This window comes from Schistocerca serialis, chromosome 3 (assembly GCF_023864345.2).
Source record: "Schistocerca serialis cubense isolate TAMUIC-IGC-003099 chromosome 3, iqSchSeri2.2, whole genome shotgun sequence".
NCBI lineage: Eukaryota > Metazoa > Arthropoda > Insecta > Orthoptera > Acrididae > Schistocerca > Schistocerca serialis.
The window spans coordinates 350723248-350744967 of record NC_064640.1 but is presented as its reverse complement, the minus strand read 5'-3'; positions in this window follow the sequence as shown (position 1 = coordinate 350744967).

Genomic DNA, 21720 nt, shown 5'->3' with positions numbered 1-21720 from the left:
CAAGGCCCTTACTGTCATGTAAAACTGATAAGAGGAACCATTTTCCACGCAGCAGTGGTATAAAGCACATACTGCAATGTAACACTGGTACAAGGCAGAATCTGCTGCAGAATAATGGTGCAAAGCCCCTTGTGCCACACATCAGCTGCATACACTGCAGTGCAACATTGGTGCGAAGCATCCTCTGCCATGCAAGATTCGTAAGAAGAACTCTCTGCCTCCTAACATTAGTACAAAGTCCTCTGTGCCATACAACATTGATGCAAAGCACGCACTGCTACGCCAAATCTGGATGAGACACTATCTGTCACTCAACATTGGTACGGCTACCATGAAATGTCACTGGCGACCATGAAACGTGCCTACAAAGCAACTTCTGCCACATGAAGTTGGTAAGAAACACCCCCCGCCATGCAATATTGATTGGATGCACCCTGTGCCAAGCAACATTGGTATAAGACACTTCCTGCCACCCAACAGTGCTACGAGGCACCCTATGCCTCGAAACATTGGTACAAAGCACCTTCTGCTTGGTAAGAAACAGCCTCCAATACAAACCATTCATATGAAGCGCACTCTGCAACATCGCACCGTAGCGCCCTTTCCTGTATAAAGCTGATAAGATGCATCCTTTGCCAAGCAGCATTTGTATCAATACCGTCTTCTGTGTAATACATCTATGAAGCACCCTCTTCCACCTAACATTGGTGCTAAGCATTTGTTTCCACGAAATCTTGTTAAGGAGCACACTCTGCCACGTAACATATGTACGAACCACCCTCTGACACCAAACATCACTACGAACACTTACTTGCCATATAAAATTAGTTTGACATACCCTCCACATGTAGCATGGTATTGAAGCACCCTGTGCAATGTAACACCGCTAAGAAGCACTATACGCCACACAACATCTCTACCTTGCAAAATTTGTAGGCGGCCCACTCAGCTGTGCAACGTTGGTAAGAAGCACTCTTCGCCACAAAACAGTGGTACGAGGATTCGTCTACCCTGTGACACTGGGACGATGCACCATCACCTTGCAACGTGGTACAAAGTACCCTCTGTCATGCAACATACAGTCTGGCAAAAAGCTCTTTGTGCCATGCAACACTGGTACAAAGCACTCTCTGCCATGTGACATTGGTATGGACCAATCTGTTACACCCAACATCGGTACTGAGAACCTTCTGCCATGTAACATTAGATTGAAGTACCCTCTACGACGAAACGTCGGCACGAAGCACCCTCTGCCAAATAATTTTGGGTACAAAACACGATTCACCTTGTAACATGGTACAAAGCACACCTTGAGACACAACATCAGTACGAAGCACCCTCTGCCACGCAACGCCGTCTGATTGCTTCGCCAAGACGTACAAGCTACCGAATTTCCAAGCAGTTATGCTACTCATCACTAGATAGCAATGGCACAGTTTTCACACGGGTAGTGGATGGTAGTTCATCAGCAATATTGCAAAAAATATCTGTAATTATACACAAACCTTCCTCGTGAATGGCCGTGCGGTTCTGGGCGCTACCATCTGGAACCGAGCGACCGCTACGGTCGCAGGTTCGAATCCTGCCTGGGGCATGGATGTGTGTGATGTCCTTAGGTTAGTTAGGTTTAATTAGTTAGGTTTAATTAGTTCTGATGACCTCAGAAGTTAAGTCGCATAGTGCTCAGAGCCCCCGCCCCCCCCCCCCCCCCCCTTCCTCGTGAATGAGTCTATCTATTAGTGAAAACCATATCAAATTCCCTACAGTAGTTCCTGAGATTAGTTTAAACATGCAGACAAAATAATGGCAGGGAACTTCAGTTAATATATTTACAGATACATTCTGACTGTGTTCAAAAAACAGTGCACTCAGATTATAGCCTTTAAGTAAAGTTTTTTAATAATGTTTTATATAAGCTCTGCAATTTTACTCAAGGAAACCGACAGGAAAAGAAATAGCAACACCAAAAAAAAACTAATCTAAAGTAATTAAATTTCGGGAATACATCTGTCTAGGTAACGTATTTTAACTCATTAATATTTTAGCCATCACTGTCAAATGTAGATGTTTGTGTGCGGTGGAGCAATGTTGGACATGGATGTAAACTGTCAGGAAGGGCCATATTAAAACTCTGCCGTGATCTTCAAGTGTTTCATTATTCCCAGCTACAGCGCTGCATTCCTCTCTGTCTAAATCACAGAGTGCAGAATGGCTACCCCAGTGACCCATGCTACGTACTGCAGCGTGCCAGCCGTGTACAGCCGCGGTGTTTTGACGACGTCAAGATGCGCCGGCAGCCAACTCAGCGGCCTTCACCTCGGGATGCCTCCAGCGTGTGTTGGGAGCCAACAAGACTGCCCGCGTTAACGAACTGTCGAGTTGCATGCCGCTGGCTGGCTACGAACCCCCCGTTGGTCTCAGAGGGTCGAACCAGTGACCCGCCGTGGACTGGAATGCTGCTGCGTGTAGCCAGTGGTGTGACACGCCCCGTCGTCCAGGAGAACTACCACACTTGAATCCCCCTTGCTAGAAAACCGGCACCTATTTATGCGTGGCTGTGCACCTCTGTTTTGCTAACGCACTGCTCCGAGTCATGTTGTCATAGCACCTAGGTTGTGCCAGTGGGCCCCTTCTGCCTGTAACTTGTGCCATGCAAACCACTGCACTTACTCTTTTCAGTGGTTTGATGACCCTGTGGCCTCCATTCTACTTCGCAACCGCTGGTCAGTTTAACTTACTGTCAACAGGCCCATGCCTGGCTGTAACTTGTGCCCTCACAAATATTGCACCGAATTTAACTTTCCTATCTTAAACGGTGGTGCCGCTACATTATGCCCCCCTTCGGAAGGACCCGGTCCCCGGGTCGACCTCTAACTACTCTTAAACTTGTTTGGGTTGGAATGTACTTATGACATATTTACTACTTCTATTAGAAAACTTAGATGTGGTCTAGTCCTCTTGAAACGCATGACATGAGACAAAACGTAGAAATTCCTTACTGGATGACCACTCCACTTAATGCTCGATCAACCCCTTACCTACCCGCCCTCGGCAGCCAGTCCAATGGGATTTGGACTACTGTCGGTTCCCTCTTGCACTTTGCTCTCTGCCTGATCAGAATGAAAACAACGCACAACAAGGTTAAGGCTGCGATGGCACTTAGCACAGAGGTGCTCAATACGATCGTTACTTGTCGTTGGGTCAGGATCAGGTTAGTGTTTAACGTCCCGTCGACAATGAGGTCATTAGAGACGGAGCGCAAGCTCGGGTTAGGGAAGGATTGGGAACGAAATCGGCAGTGCCCTTTCACAGGAACCATCCCGGCATTTGCCTGAAACGATTTTAGGGAAATCACGGAAAACCTAAAACTTGTCGTTGCCTTTCTCCATATTGAGCGACATGCTGTACAAGCTGTTCAGCTGATATGCGCCCCTCTTGCTCTGAAATGAATTGGTTTGCGGATCTCAACAGGCGTGACTCCAGAGTTTGATTTAACAAGGTCAGATTTTGTCTTGCCAAAAACTCTAAAGTTGCTTCTGGCCAGTACAGCTGTGGTTGTGTGACATTCCACTGCATGACTCCAGAAATTGACGCTGGCAGATGGAAGGTTGGTCCTATTATGTTACACACAGTTCCATTGATTAGAATTCTGCTCCCCTCGAGATCTATACGTTTCGCTTCTGCAAATACTCCCTGCTCAAAACAACTTGCTTCTACTATCAAATTTTCGTAGGTGGAGAAGGTCCAATGCATCCGGACCCGTTACAAGCTCAATTTTGGCTCCATGATGTCCCTTGGACAGTCTATTTCTTCCCTCCTGGCTCAAAATAACTGTACCGTGCATGTGTCCAGATTGGTGCTTATCACCCTGACTGGACATACCGTTACCTTCCCTCTATGGCAGCTCCATAATTCCTCCCTTGTCATCTCGGCGTAACGGCTGTTAACTGCCGAGATCAGCAATACCTCTTCAGTTTTTACTTCTACAAACTTGCTCAACGCTCCCCTTTCCAATGATCTCAGGATAGGGATCACCATGACCCCTCCTCCCTCTCCAAAAAGACTGCTGTCCCCAGCAGGCTCACAATACTCGAAAACACATATAGCATATTAAAATACAATGCCTAATTAATCTATGCAAACCCAATGATACATAACAAGAAAACAAAAACTACAAATACTCTACTACATTCTGGATCGCAAGGCATGCGGTACATCATGCTGTACTCTATCTTCCTGGTTTTCCCTGCGCTGAACACCTCTCTCCACTCTCTCTTGCTTCCTCTTCCCTTCCTGTAACATGCCTGGAATCACATCTCGAGAATACCTAAATGGCCGTAACCGCCCAATGTGTACTATCGTTGTTTTAGTTGGCAGCTAAAGCTGAACATTAACGGGGGATGTGGTTTCAACTACTTCGTATTGCCCTTGATACCTCGTGACGAAATTCTTTGTTTGCACTTTCGGTTTATAGGGGCTGGATAGCATTACCCATTGCCCTACTCTGTACTTCGGTAAACTTCCTTTCCTCTTCACTGCGTCTTCCTGCATTTCCAAAGCGTTTGTATTCGCCTTTTGAACCCGTTTCCAAACATCCCGAATTGTCCTTGCCAATTGACATACAGATTCACCGGTCCTTCCTTTCTGTAGCTTCACTAAATCAAACGGTGACGGCATTTTTCGCCCATACACTACCTCAATCGGAGACAATCCGGTATTGGTATGAACTTTTGCATTGTATGCACTTACAATATGCTTCAAATACTCGTCCTACTGACGGTGATGAAAATCCACATAAAAACTCAGCATCTTCACGATTGTTCTTAGTACCCGTTCTGTCCTTCCGTTCCCCTGTGGATGCAATGCGCTCGTCCTCAACTTCTTTACGTTCAACAATTTACACAGTTCCTTCATTAAATCCGACATGAAGTTGGTCCCTTGATCAGTAATAATTGTCTCCGGTACACCAAACTTCAGAATCCATTTGCTTACTATCGCTAGCGCGACCATTGCTGCCTGTTGATTTGGCATAGCCACCATCTCCCATACCTCGAAAAATGGTCAGTTATTGTCAGAATGAAGCTGTTCCTTGATGGTGTTCGACTGAAATGTCCTAAGACATCAGTTCCAAACATATAAAATGGACATGTCGCTTCCGGCAATCATTGTAGCTGTATCTGTTTCCGACTCAAATCTGCTCTCTGCGCACATGGTATACAAATCTTGACATACTGATTCACATCTACTTTCCTACCCCTCCACCAATACCTCTCCACCACTCTCCTATTCGTCACTCTACTCTCACTATGAGCAGATAACACGTGATTATGTGCTTCCTCTAAAACCTCATCTCTCAGCTTTGCTCGCACTACTACTGTAAGTAGGCTGTTTATGTTTTATTATTGGCAACGTTACGTAGCGCTCTGTATGAAAATCACTGGCTGTGCTGTGTGCAGTCTGTGGCTAGTTTGCATTGTTGTCTGCCATTGTAGTGTTGGGCAGCGGCAGCTGGATGTGAACAGCGCGTAGCGTTGCGCCGTTGGAGGTGAGCCGCCAGCAGTGGTGGATGTGGGGAGAGAGATGGCGGAGTTTTGAAATTTGTAAGACTGGATGTCATGAACTGCTATGTATATTATGAGTTTTCAACACTATTAAGGTAAATACATTGTTTGTTCTCTATAAAAATCTTTCATTTGCTAACAATGCCTGTCAGTAGTTAGTGCCTTCCGTAGTTTGAATTTTTTATTTAGCTGGCAGTAGTGGCGCCTGCTGTATTGAAGTAGTTCTAGTAACCAAGATTTTTGTGAGGTAAGTGATTTGTGAAACGTATAGGTTAATGTTAGTCAAGGCCATTCTTTTGTAGGGATTTTTGAAAGTCAGATTCCGTTGCGCTAATAAATATTGTGTGTCAGTTTAAGCACAGTCATGTATAATTGTTCAAAAGGGGACGTTTCATATGTCGACCCTTAGCCGAGGATACCTCATTGGAATCTTCTGATTTTTTCTTGTAGTTTGTGTAATTAGTGTAGCTATTGTTTATTGCTAGCGCGTAATTATAGAGAGAATTTCCTTTGTAGTTGCAGTCTTTCATTGTTGTACAGTAAAACAAGTGTGGCATGCATGTAGATTTGCATCAAGTATTTCGCAGCTGCAATTAACTAGATATTATTTTCAGTGCTATGTTAATGTGTTCTCTTATTTTTGCTCTTCAAATTGTGCTTTGTGTGTTGTCATGTTAAATATTGTGACAATAATGGCGTGTGAAAAACGTAATACTAGGCTCCAAAGTAAACTGAGAAATGACAGTGAAGACGAAAGCAGTGTGTTAGCGCCACCATGTAATGAAGTAACTAATATTCAAAGTAGTAATTTGGTAACTGTGCATAGGGAAATGGAGCGGGCGTCAAATAATGGTGTAGACAGTGAAACAGGTAGTGAACAGGGAAGGAGTATCGATCGATCGGTCGGCAACAGCTCGCCTCAGGAATCGGGAATGACAGAACACAATATTGCAAATACTGTAGACTCAGGTTTTGGGTTCTCACCGTTTTCTCAAATGAGTCAAGACACATTTTCCGCTTGTCAAAAAGTGAATGTTGCCAGTGCAAATTCACTGCCGAAAAGCACTGAGGAACATGTTTCAGACACCAGTGCATTGTTATTACAATTAATGCAACAAATGGGACAAAAGCTTCAAAAGTTAGACACAATGGAACAACACCAGAGACAAACACAGCAAAAGCTTCAAAAGTTAGAAACAATGGAACAAAATCTTCGGAAGTTAGACACCACGCTTGAACAAACACATGAAGATTTAACTACTGAGTTACATAACATTGATCGAAATGTCAAAAAGTCTGTAATGACGTAAAAACACAAATTTGTGAGCATTTTCAACCTATTTTTTCGCGGCATGAAAATGCATTACAGAATCACGAAGCAACCATAAAAGAACTGCAAACTATTGTTCATGAAAATCATGAGACCTTGCAAGCTAAAATTGACTCACTTGCATCTACCGATTTGGTTACGCAACTTGCAAAAACTCAGGAAAACTTAAGGGCCACAGTAGATACTCTGAAAATGGGTTCAGAAAGACACATGGAGGAAATTAGTTCATTATCAGGGAAAGTAGTTGAACTTTCGGATCAGCTAAATAATTTATCTACGAAGGTAGATGATAATCTGAACGACACAAAACCGGTAGTCTTTAATGACACAGAAGAGTGCGAACAAATTAGGAAATTCAAACAAAATCAGAATCAAATGAATACGCAACACCAAAGAGAAATCCGGGAAGTACAAGATCAGCTGACACAGGTAATACAAGAATTACGTATTTCAGAGGACACTCACGCCCCAATACGGGAAGATGGACATAGAAATACGGAACAGCCACAAAATAATAACACAGGGCATTTCGGAAGTTATGAAAGAAATTGGCAATGTGCACCGAATTTTGAGATGGAACCGCCAACACGACGTAACAATGACCAACATGCGACTCGCCGACATGATGATTTTGACTTTAAGCTGTTCATTACTACACGTAAATTCAAAACATTTAAGAATTCTGGCAACGACATTCATCCACAAGCGTGGCTCCATCAATTCTCTCATTGTTTTCCTCCCAACTGGTCATTAGAGCACAGTTTAGAATTTATGTGTGGCTATTTAGAGATTGAACCAGCTGTAAGAATGCGATTGGTCATTCACGATTGTCACAGTGAAGGAGAATTTTATCATGCCTTCCTCTCAGCATATTGGTCTCAAGCTACACAAGACCGAGTACAACATAGTATCATAATGATGAAACATTTCGAACAATCTGAATTTTCCAGTCATGTGAAATATTTTGAAGACATGTTGCACAAGAATCAGTACCTGTCAAACCCATACAGCCCCTCAGAACTCATCCGCATTTGCTTAATCAAATTGCCTGAACATTTACGACATATTATTTTGGCAGGACGTTGCAAAGACGACATTGAAGCCTTTCAGGGACTCTTACAAGAATTAGAAATTGACACTGACAATCGCGGAATGCGAAAACAAGAACACAACAATTACAGGTCACATCTGTCGCAATTCCGCGATGAAAGAAATAATAACTGGACGCGACAAGGCTATTCTCACAACACAAATCGTAACCAAAACAGACACCACCCGTATGACAACCGTTGGCAGAGTAGTAATAATTACAGGGAAAGATCACCGCTCCGCGGTAATGACTATCACAGAGACAATCAGAGAAACAGACAATATGGGAACCAAAATAAATATTATCAGGGGAGACAGAATAGCTTTAGACACAACGGTCCAGCGCGCAGTTACGATTCAGGGAGAAATTCTCCACCACGTGACCGACAAGAAAGAAACTATGGAATCTACCGACATGACGACAGACGATATGATCATAACGACAGACCTGAATTGCATCAGAACTGGCGGGATTCAAACAGAGCAGGGTCCTCTCGACAAGGTGAATTTGTGGAAGTTAGGTCTCCAAATCCCAATAACGACACGCGCCAACAAAGAGACAATAGGCAATGACTCATACCGCTGGCAGCCACAAAACGTACGTATGAAACTGACGACGCAGCTGCCGTAGCTAGTAATTACGTAAAAATGGAAGACATTAGGGTCTTCTCACTCCAGGAACATGACGTAAAACATAACAACATTGCATATCCTGTGATTCACATTACAGTAAATGACGTAAAATTTACTGCAGTACTTGACTCTGGCAGTCCCATTTCAAATGCAACAAATCGAACGATTGCCCCACACTTCCATTACGTAAGATTAAATTACAAGGTGCAATCGTTGGAAAAAGTGTAGATGTACGCCAACAAACCAACTTTGAATTCTTTTGTCAAAGCCACAGCTTCTCTATGAACTTTCTTATTGTTCCATTATTGTCGACGGAAATTATACTGGGAGTAGACTTTTTGAATAAATACAAAGCAATCTTAAACTTTCACGATGCTGAGATAAGTTTAGAGAAAGAAGCTTAAGTCAATAGCTTTGAAATTTGAAGTTTGGCTCTCAAACCATGACGAGGAAATTAATCGGCTTTACCTTCTGTTAGACAACAGTTCGGAATTTTCTACGGAACTAGACACTAACAATCACTCTGCAAGTACTGACAGGGATGATACCGACGACACATTTGATACTAATGAGTTAATGCAGAATAAAATTCAAACAATTGAGAATTGTAATGACACTGATAGGCAGGACCTTTTTGAGATTTTACAAGCACATTCCACAGTTTTTACTCACAAAACAGGAACAATCAAGGGATTTCAATACCAATTTCGTGTTCGTGAGCATACTAAATTTTGTGTTAGCCCATACGTAATTCCAACACATTATAGGGACCGTGTTAGAACAGAAATACAATCTATGCTTGGCGAGGGCATTATTGAGCCTGCAGTAAGCTCATACAACAATCCATTACATGTTGTTGAGAAAAAAAATGGATCGATCAGGCTTGTCTTAGATTCGAGACAAATCAATACTATCATCATTCCTGAAACAGACAGGCCGCAAACGTTGGAAGAACTTCTTCAAAATTTTAATGGTGTAAAAGTGTTGTCTTCCTTTGATCTCAGATCCTGTTTTTAGCAGATCGAACTTCATCCAGAATGTAGAAAATACACAGCTTTCCTTTGTTTCGGCGTTTGTTATCAGTTTCGGAAACTTCCTTTTGGTTTGAACATTTCTTCGGCAGCATTCATTCGCGGGCTAAATTCCATATTACCTGAGTTCTTAAAACGTCACATCACCTTATATGTGGACGATATTCTAATAGCAGAAGCTTCATGGGAACAACATAATCTCATCCTCAACAGTTTGTTACGTATTTTTGCAGAGTCTGGAATTACAGTTAACTTGGAAAAGTCTGAATTCGGTAGGTCAAAGGTGAGGTTTTTGGGATATATTATTTCTTCTGAAGGCATTCAGCCGGATCCTGAAAAGTTAGAAGCAATCAGAGCCATTCTAGTTCCATCCACAAAAAAACAAGTCCGCAGTTTTCTAGGTCTCGTAAAGCTCATTCATTGTCACATAAGAAGAAACACTTGAGTCACAAATTCTTTCTAGTTTACAATGGACCTTACAGAATCCGACGTATACCACATGATAATTGCGATGAAGTTGAAACTCTGCGTACTAGGAAGAGCAAAGGTTAACACCACATTTCACATGTAAAACCGTTTATTGAAAGATAATCTGCTTTATAACTTTGTCTTTGCCATAAAACTCTTCACTTCACATTTCTAGTATGCATTGTCAGACTTAGGAACTGTTACCATGCAACAATGTTTGAAGTTAAATATCCAATCAAGAACCAAGAGAACTTATTTAAACAGAAATTACGAATGCATTGTTATAGTGAACAGACGTCACAGTGTTATTGTGTGTGTACATTCTTGCTTGTTAGTTGCACGATTACGTAACGACTATAAGGCTTACATACTTAGAACATTTACCAGTACTGCTAATGAGATTTTAATGCAAAAGTTTGGTTTACTTGAAAATACATTCTGGATTTAAAGTACTTTCTGTGAGATACCAGATGACACAGTGGTTAGTTTATGTGACAGCTACACGATTTTATCACGACGCTACTAATGAGTGACAATATACAATGTTGCTTTTGCAGTGTTTCTGTTTTATTTCTGCACAGTTTTTCTGTATTATTCTGGAAAGTAAAACATGTTTTAGTAGTAACTTTTGTGGTATAGCTACAATGAGACAGCCCTTTTCGTAGCACAACAATACGTTACATTATAGTACTTTGTTGATGACGGTAAGGTACATAATAACTACGGTATCCATACGCAAAGCATTTCACTTTCGTTTATGATGAGGTAAGTATATTGACTTCAGCAGAACTTTGCTTACAGAGGACGATAACTACGACACTTCCACAGAATTATCTTACAGCAAGACGCACATTTAGCGCTACAGGACACGCATTTGAGAGATTAATTTTGTACTTAAGCCATTTACTTTTCAAGATTTTTCAATTACAAAGAAAGTTTTCCATGATACATTTCATTCCATTGCTGTAATCTGTAACACCTGAGGGTATAACTACATTAATCCTCAGGGGGGGTACACACATAGTTTGTGTACCATGTGTTTGGCAAGCACAAGGAGCCCTAGCTAATATGGTATTTGCTTATACAACTTTACACATCGGTACCATATTTCTCTAACACACAAATTACACAGCTATTTGGTCACTTAACTGAGAGATAAACATATTTTTTACTACATCAGTGACACATGTTTACACAATTACACAGTTGGAATTTCATACTTACAAAATTGTATTTTGTCTGTACTTTGTGAATTGTTCGTATTTTTTCGGAACCATTGTGATACTATGAGAGCTCTGAATAATGTATTTGGTATGGGATCATGATTTTTAAAGTACTTTGGAGGTAGATGACACTGTTGAAATGAGCAGAGGTTTTTTATTTAGGTTTTGACATTATTGCAGAAAGCTACGACGTTTTTGAGATTTGACTGAGGTGTTATGATGTAATTATTACGATGACTATGTGTATTATGCTGTTGCGGTATGTTTATGATCAATAAGCTGATGCTGTATGAGTTATTTGATTATGCCACGTATCTGTTATGATGAAATATTGAAGAAGTGTCGACGAATAAGGTAAGGAATAATGAGTAGTGGTTAGGGTCTCTGGTTTGTGAAACAGGTTGTTGGAAACCAAGAATCGTACTTTAAGAATTATGAAATGTATGTAAATGCGTGACTGTATTACAATGCCAACGAAAATTTTTTGGACACTGTTATATCAATACGATTTTGTTTCTACAGATTTGTAACGCAAATTCTTGACCTGTGAAATATTTTTATATGAGACTGTCACTGTAGCGGAAACTGCTGTCGTAAATATTTCGGTAAGAAAGTTAAGTCACCACCTTCACGTAATGCATTGTGGGCACCCAGCTGCACGACAATCGCCTGGAAAAAAGCCATTAGTGTGTGCCTTTCAGAGACACAGGTGGAGAAAAAAAAAAAGGGGAGGCCATTATCCTCGCTATTGATATTCCTTTGTAGAAAGCATCGTAAATACGACACCCTCAAACTTGAAAACATGATTACACTGTAGAGTTCTTAATTTATGATATTTACTTAAATGAAATGATGAGAAACATTTCATGTCTATTGTCTTGCTAGTTGAAAGATTGTTTACTGCATTATGAAATGCCATATGGCTAGTGAATGACGTTTCACGCCTTGCTTTGCCTATTTTGTTTAATATCTAGTTCCTAGCTGAACTGCAGCATTGGTTAAAATAAAATTTTATAGATGTACTAATATAAATATTCTATGCCTACAGATTCAGTAAAAAATAACGTTATGATGGATGTACTCCAAAAAAATGAGGGAGCACAAAAAGACATTTCCACTTCACAGGAATTGCATACATAATTTTTGTCAGTGACTTGGTAACTTGTCTGCTAGAGCAAGTTACAGTGATGCATCACTCTAGTGTTAAGATGGGACATAGGTATTAAACATGGCCATTTTTACTGTATTATTTTTTCTGCTTGAGCTTTCTCATGTTTAGGTATTAGTTATAGCATTTGCTACTGCTGTTTGCCAGGCATAGTGCAACTAAATTTCACTTTGTATTACTCTGTCAAGCTAGTTTTACTACTGATTTATTTTTCTTGTTGCTGCACATTGGCTCATATTAGTTGTAAAGTTGCATTGCTTGGTAATTTAGATTTACTGTAGCTTGCTTTGCAAATTTCCATTTTTTTGTCATTGCTGTTTGTGTCAATTGTTTTGTGCTGCTGCATTGCCTCGTCCCTTAGTTTAGCATCTGAGCTCAGTAGATTCAAGTTAGCTTAAGAGGGGTAGACTATATAAGAAACTAACTATGATGAATTGGAAGAAATGCATTGAGAAGCTATAAGAAAATGGTTTGGCCAAAAAAAAAAAGTAGTGTACAGTGGAGAAAAACTATTTTTAAAAGAGGATGAGAACAGAATACAGAAAGCAGGCTTAGATAGGACTTTTGGGAATAATGATGAACGAAGAGAGATCTCCATGCAGAATACTGCAATAAAACAAACCTTGCCCTTTCCTCTTGTGTCATCCCTCTATGTGTTTGTGTACCTTTGTGTATTTATGTTTTTCCTGTCTTTAAGTGTTTAGCTGATGAGAGCTATGTTATAGAATTTTTCTAATACTATGTTATTTACTTTGTAAAGATGTTTAGACATTATTTATCTGTTCTGTTTTGTTGCTCATGTGTGAAGTTGATGTTTCAAAAGTTATTCTGATCTTTCATGTATGTACTTATGTCATAATTCCTGTAACACTGATGTACATGTTTATTTCTATTCTTTTGTAAATCCTGTTTTACTACAAATGTTATCTGTATTGTTATGTTCTTTAATGATGTATTTTGTACCTTTGTTATTGTATTCTTATGTTATAAAATTGTAATTGACACCAGTTCATCAAATTAAGTAACTTGTAAGTTACATTTCACTGCACACGTTTCTGTTGGTCATAGTATATGGACAATATTCTTCAAAACTTCGACTGACTCTGCGGTGGGTTTGCTCTGTTGTGGCCCATTACCTGTCTGCATGTCAAGAGTCAGTACTGTCTATTCGTTGGAAGGACAACACTACTTCTTCAAGACTGCATGGAAATCCACTACTTCCGTGTGCATTTTCTTCTACTGCTCAGACTTTGAGAAAAACACTGCTATTTTACTGTGATGAACGATCAGGACTGTCTTTATGGACTGTGAGAAAATTTTATCTTTTGACCAACATTGTATCAATAAGTGTGTGCCTTTGATTTCTTTGTTACTGTAATTATGAAAAATTTTATCAAATCATTATAGGCCACTGCCCAAAACAATTTGTAAAATTTTTTGTGGGGAGCATGGGGGCTATGTAAGTAAGCTGTTTATGTTTTCTTATTGGCAACGTTACGTAGCGCTCTGTATGAAAATCACTGGCTGTGCTGTGTGCAGTCTGTGGCTAGTTTGCATTGTTGTCTGCCATTGTAGTGTTGGGCAGAGGCAGCTGGATGTGAACAGCACGTAGCATTGCGCAGTTGGAGGTGAGCCGCCAGCAGTGGTGGATGTGGGGAGAGAGATGGCGGAGTTTTGAAATTTGTAAGACTGGATGTCATGAACTGCTATGTATATTATGAGTTTTCAACACTATTAAGGTAAATACATTGTTTGTTCTCTACAAAAATCTTTCATTTGCTAACAATGCCTGTCAGTAGTTAGTGCCTTCCGTAGTTTGAATTTTTTATTTAGCTGGCAGCAGTGGCGCCTGCTGTATTGCAGTAGTTCGAGTAACCAAGATTTTTGTGAGGTAAGTGATTTGTGAAACGTATAGGTTGATGTTAGTCAGGGCCATTCTTTTGTAGGGATTTTTGAAAGTCAGATTGCGTTGCGCTAAAAATTATTGTGTGTCAGTTTAAGCACTGTCATGTATAATTACTCAAAAGGGGACGTTTCACTACCCTTGGCCCTAACTTAGTTTCCCTGCACAGAAGGCCATCGTACATATTAAATTGTGGCTGTGTCCGATACGATTTACATTCGTTGTTAGCGTCCTGTAATTCTTGCCATACTTCTAGGTCATAACCTATGACTTCTACTTTTGCCACCTTTCTACTCAGTGCATCCGCATTACCGTGCTTCTTCTCAGGCTTGTGCACCACCTCGTAGTCGAATTCACTAAGCCTCACAGCCCACCCAGCGAGTCTAGTGGACGGATCCTTCAACCCTAACAACCACTTCAACGCAGCATGATCTGTCACCACCCGAAATCTTCTCATATATAAATAACATTTAAAATATGTGATTCCATAGATTACGCTAAGCATCTCCCTCTCTGTTGTTGAGTAATTCCTCTCTGCTCCATTCCGCTACCTAGAAGCACAGGCTACAGGATGTTCTTTCCCATCAATTTTCTGACTAAGAACACACCCTAATGCTTGATTCAATGCATCGCATGCTAGCATAAACTCTTTTTCAAAATCTGGAAACATAAGTACCGGACTTCATGTTAACACTTTTTTCCGTTTGTCAAACGCTTTCTGACACTCTTCTGTTCACTCAAATTTCACACCCTTCCGTAACAATCGCGTCAATGGCTGTGATAAATCTGCAAAACCCTTCACGAACTTTCGATAGAAATTGCAAATTCTAAAGAATGACTGCACTTTCTTAACTGTTTTTGGCTCCCAAAAATCCCTTACAGCCTGTAACAACCTCGGATCTGTTCGCACTCCGTCCTGACTGATGATATGACCTAAATATTTCACTTCTTCCAATGCAAAATGACACTTCTCCAGGCTCAACGCAAACGAGCTGCTGTTAACCTCATAAAGACTTCCCTTAACCGCTGTCTATGCTGCTGCATATTACGTGAAAACACCATAATGTCATCCAAATAGACAAGACACTGCCGTGGTTTCAAACCACTTAACACACCGTCTAGCAACCTCAGAAACGTTGCCGGAGCGTTTTTCAAACCTAATGGCATTACCGGCCGCGGTGGCCGTGCGGTTCTGGGCGCTGCAGTCCGGAACCGCGGGACTGCTACGGTCGCAGGTTCGAATCCTGCCTCGGGCATGGATGTGTGTGATGTCCTTAGGTTAGTTAGGTTTAAGTAGTTCTAAGTTCTAGGGGACTGATGACCTAAGATGTTGAGTCCCATAGTGCTCAGAGCCATTTGAACCATTTTTGAACCTAATGGCATTCTGATGTACTGGTAATGGCCTCAAGAATTAGAGAAAGCAGTTTTTGGACGATCCTCTGGAGCCACCTCTAACTTTATTGCCTACGAGTTATTAGACGAACCCAGTGCCTTGCGGCCACGGAATTTTCGGTTATTGCTTTGCTGGCACTTTAATTCTCTCTTGATTTTTCTTTGCATAGGCGTTTACTTGCTTTAAGAGTTTCTTGTCGTTTCTGCTAATCAGTGTTTTCAGATGGGCATTGCAGAAATTTTCATTGCTTTTCTCCTTATTTTACTTGCCTTGTCTGTTTTTGGATTTATCTCTTCCAAAATGCCCACCCATTCTACCCGCCCCTTGCTCAGGCGCCACAGCCTTAAGCGTTAGATGCCACACAGCTAATGCAGATGTTTCAGTTCCAGATGCAGCAAATTTCTACGTCGCTCAACACGGTGCAGCAGCTACTGACCAACGCTGAACGCCCGACGGAACATCACCACCTACAGCAACACCTACTGCTACACCGCCTTTCCGACGTTTTGTGAACAAGAAGAGGAACGGCTTCAATGGTTACAACAATTTGAAGCACACGTCCTCGCTCACAGCGTACCAGGTACTATGAAAAGCCATTATTTCTTGTCCACTGTACACAGTAGGAAATGCAGTGGGCCGCCTCATCAACAATTTTTTCCTAACGCCACTCCGAGTGAACTTGCTTATGAACAGGTAGTACAGTCGCTAACTATTATGACCAACAAGAGAGTGTGGTAGCAGCTAGGTGTCAATTCTTTTATTCCAAAAAGCGGTCACAACAAATTTTCGCAAGTGGGTAACAGATTTAAAGGGTATGGCAAGGAAATACAAATTCAAATGTGCTTGCAGTGCTCTATATTCAGATGTTATGTTGTGTGATTCGATCATGTACAATGTACCTGATGTCAAACTCAGAGAACCTATTTTGAAATAGTTCGATCCATCGTTTCAGCAGCTTGTGCAAATAGTAGACCAGTACGATTCACGTCCCTGTTCGCCGATAAATTTGAGCAGCCAATTATTTTTCGGGTTGAGTCCCCTGTTTCCGATCGGCCCATTCAGTAGCAGGTTGCGTTTGCCACTCCGAGTAAACAACGTTACACACAGAATTAAGTCTTGCCCTCAGTGTTATTCACGGCACAGACGCCAAGACTGTCCCTCTTGAGAAGCTCAGTGTTAAGCTTGTGGTAGGAAAGGACATGTACAATCCGTATGTTTGCAATGGAACGAACATAAGAATTCGGCCCATTCACAAAACTCTCGTCACATGGCCTATGTCATTAATGCAGTATATTAACAGTCTGCCAGAGGCATTTGCAAAACTGTCACGTTAGCAGTTTCTTCAGTGATACGCTAGTCAACTTTTTGTTCAATTGCTTCTTTGTGGGAAATGTGGGAAACTTCAGTTGGACACCGGTGCCTCTGTCACATCGCTCAATCGTCACACATATGAAATGTTAGACTCCCCACGCCTGACTCAAACTAACATGCATCTGACAGCTTATAATGGAAAAGACATTCCCGTTATCGGAAAGTATACTTTGCCAGCCATGAATCGCTCGCATACGCGAACGGTGACTTTTACAGTGCTACAATCACACGATTGTGAGAACATATTTGGTCTTCATTCGTTTGATTTGTTTGGCTTTAACATTCAGAACAATGTGATTTCAAGTGTCTGTATTCTTGGCACAACACAGTGTGGCTAGCTTTCTGAAAGAATTCTCAGAACTCTTTTCTGAGGGTTTAGGCAAGGCTAACAACTTTTTTGCACATAGTTCTCTGAAAGACAATGCTCAGCCGAAATTTTGTCGGGCAAGAACTGTTCCAGTTGCATTCTAGGACAAAGTCGCTGCTGAACTTAAAGAATTGCAAGACAGAGGATTTATTGCTCCCATATCAGCTAGTCAGTGGGCCAGTCCACTGGCCGTGCTACCCAAACCTTCAGGTCGCATTCGCCTCTGTGTTGACTTTAAGTCTACAGTCAACCCATAAACTGTGATTGGTACTTACCCATTGCCACGCCCAGTGGATCTCATGAACAAATCAGGCGCTGGACGCTACTTTTCAAAAATTGATTTGCGTGACGGGTATCTTCAAATATCGCTCGATGAAGAATTTGAATAAGTGTGTGTAGTGAATAAGCATTTGGGCTTGTTTAAATTTTCGTTTGCCTTTTGGCAGTGCTTCCGCACACGTTATTTTCCAACGGTATTTGGAACAGCTGACTGCGCAAGTACCAAACTGTTCAAGTTACTTGGACGATATCGTCGTAGCAGGTCGTACACCTGAAGAACTTACAGCAAATTTACGTGCTTTGTTTCATGTGTTATCTGATGCAGGAATAAAGTGTAGACTGCACAAGTGCGATTTTTTTAAACCTGTGTTGCAGTGTCTTAGTCATGTCATACACAGTCAAGGTGTACATTCTCTTCAGTCGCATTTGTTAGCCATACACGATTTGATAGTTACTTGCAATGTCACAGAATTGCAGTCAGTCTTAGGTAAAATGAACTACTATATTCCGTTCATACCGAATGCTGCACAAATCACAGCTCCGTTGCATCGCTTGCGTCACAAGAATGTCCCCTTTGTTTGGACAGATGAGTATCAAGTCGCTTTTAAAACACATAGAGATGCATTGCTCAGTGATCGATGCTTAGTTCACTTTGATCGTGAAAAACTAGTCGTATGGCAAGTTGACGCTTCCTCTTACGGAATCGTTGCAGTGCTTTCGCACAGAATTCATGAATTCATGATAAAGACAGGCCTATTGCTTTCGCATCAAGAGTGTTGTCCAAAGCTCAGTGTAACTATTCTCAAATTGAGAAAGAGGCTTTGGTTATTGTCTATGGTGTCACCAAATTTCACCATTACTTTTATGGCAGAAAATTATACTTAGTAACGGATCACAAGCCTTTGGAGTCTTGTTTCATCCGACGAAACCATTTCCTGTAAGAAATGCCTAAAAATGGCAAAGGTGGGCTTTGTTGTTGTCTCAATACCAGTACGAGATTGTGTATCGTCCGATGGCTCAACAAGATAATGTGGACGGACTGTCATGTCTTCCAATTGGCCCCGATACAGACTTTGACGCTTCTGCTGCATCTTGTTGTCACATGGATGCTCAGGATTCTGAATTGCTTCAATATTTTCCGCTGAACTATAAGATATTGCACAGGGCACGGAAACTGATTCAGATTTGAACGTTTTGCTAACATACATTCGCACATCTTGGCGTCACTCATTGAATAGCATAAAGATCTCTATAGTGCGCCGATACTTTACCCGTCGGCACAGCCTCGCTCTACGGAAAGTTGTGATTCTTGTTCAGAATGACAGTGGGCAATCACGTGTGTTGATCCCTAAAGCCTTGCAAAAAGAAGAGTTGCAGTTACTTCTGCAAGAACACTGAGGGATTTTTCGTACGAATCAGTTAGCGCGTCGACACTATACGAGGCAGGGTATGGACGCCCAAATAGTACAGATGACGTCACAGTGTCAGTGTCACGCATGTGCGGCAAATCAGTCCGCTCCGCCACAAAAATTCTCTGCTTGGCCTAGGTCGCAATCACCATGGCGACGTGTGCACATAGACTTTGCAGGATCTTTTTGGAACACCCGCTGGTTCATTGTGGTTGACTCGTATAGCAAGTTTCCTTTTGCTGTACCAATGAACTCGGCAACATCACGTAGCACAATTCAGGTGTTGTCCTCTATTTTTTTCCTCGAAGGTTTATCTGAAGTAATAGTATCAGACAACGGACCTCAGTCCACTCGAAATAAATTTGAAACATTCTGTGAACGCAGTGACATACAGCATCTAACTACTGTTCCGTTCCATCCACAGTCGAACGGCGAAGCGAAACGTTTTGTCAGAACCTTCAAGCAACAGATGGCCAAACTTCGCTCCGCACACACCAGGGATCAAGCATTGCAACTGTTTCTCGCCTCCTATCGTTCGCACCCACGAGATGGACCATCGCCGGTGGAATTGCTTCACGGCCACCGCCATCGGAAACTGCTCCACCTGCTCCAGCCTCCTCAGAATCCGGCGCCGAAGGAAGGCCGCAAGTATCGCTTCGCGCCGCATGATATTGTCTTTTACTGGATTTTTAGCGGCAACAGATGGTGGGAGTGAGGCGAGATCGTCCGTCGACTTGGCGCTTCCATGTATCTTATTTCAGGTCCAGATGGCTTGCAGCACCGACATCAAACTCAACTTCGCCTCTGTCATGTGCATGCGAACTTTCAGTGTCTCTTCTCCCACATTCACGGATCCTGAGGACAGTGCGGCCACAGCAGCGGCCGGAGGGTGTCATCATGACACCGCGGGACGACTCCATGGAGACGGAGACAACGCCTCCTCCGCCTCCTCTCGTCCTTCCGATGGAGTTGGACCCGCCCACACTGCAGCAGTCGCCGCCTTCATCTGGTTCACGGCATCAGGAGATGGACGAGTACGTTTCTGGTCGTTTTCCTGGGGACGTTACCGCCAGAGCAAAGGCCAGATGGTGGGGTACGACTTTCCACGAAGAATACGAGACTGGAATAAAAAGGAGAACCGATAGAGGTACTCAAGGTACCCTCCGCCACACACCGTCAGGTGGCTTTCGAGGTATACATATACATGTAGATGTAGATGTAGACCTACACTTGCAGCTATGGTTTGGAGTGTGATTTCGTATGACAGCAGGGGCACTCTCATCGTTATCCCACGCACCCTCACTGCAAATTTGCACGTCAATCTGTTTATTTGACTTGTTGAGCTGCCATTCAGGAATAGCATTCCAAGGGGTGTTCTCCAACAGGATAACTCTCACTCACACACCACTGTTGTAATCCAACACGCTTTATAGAGTGGGCACGTGTTGCCTTGGCCTGCTGAATAAACAGATCTGTCTCCAATCGAGCACATGCAGGACATCATCGGACGACGACTCGAGCGTCGTCCACAACTAGCACTAAACGTCTCTGAATTGACCGACCAAGTGCAACAGGCATGGGACTCTATCCTGTAAACTGACATCCAACACCTGTACAACACAATTCATGCACGTTTGCATGCTTGCATTCAACATTATGACGGTTGCACCGGCTACTAATGTATCACAAATTCACATTTGCAATGGCTTACCTCGCGCTTACATTAACCTGTCATACTGCGGTGTTAATGACTTACGTATGTTCCCTAGACAAATGTGTTCCCGATATTTCATTCTCCTGGATTAATTATCTTTTGATACTGCGATTTTTTTGCGTCAGTGTGTTAATCTGTCTAATACAGTTATGCGATAAGTGAATGGAACTCTAAAATGCCTTATAGGGTGGCGTACGCTGCGGGGTGGTGCTGTAGAGACTACGGGAATGTGAGAGCATGGAACGTCATCTGATCCAATCAGACATGAAGGGAAATGAAAGACGTTCACAATATGAACAGTTAGCTCTTTCCGTTGAGGTTTTCGAAACGAATTTTTTCATTCTTTTTTGTTTTGTTCTTACAGTTAACGAGTAAACATTAATTTCCGTTTTATCTCCTATTCTTTCTCCTCATGGAAAGGTTGTCAAGTAAGGGGTCTCATTACCGTCTGAAATGAAAGTGGCCGCCTGCTAATGACAGAGTGGGTGCCGGCCGTAGCGGAACGCGCCTCTGTTGTAAAGGAGAGGCCGCGGTAGGTCTTCAGCCCCCATTCATTAGCAGCGGCTCTGGATGTCAGGCACTCGTCTCCCACTGCCCACAGAACTGCGGGCTTCCTACGTAGACGAGGCTTTGCTGCAATCGACGTATGTAGTAGAACGTTCCAACTTCAAAGGCAGCGGTGTTAAGACTTCTATTACACTATGCTACAACTGACTCGTGCAAAGCGAATCTTGTAGTCGTCCTTCACATGCGAGTAACTTCACTTATAGCAGTGATTCGT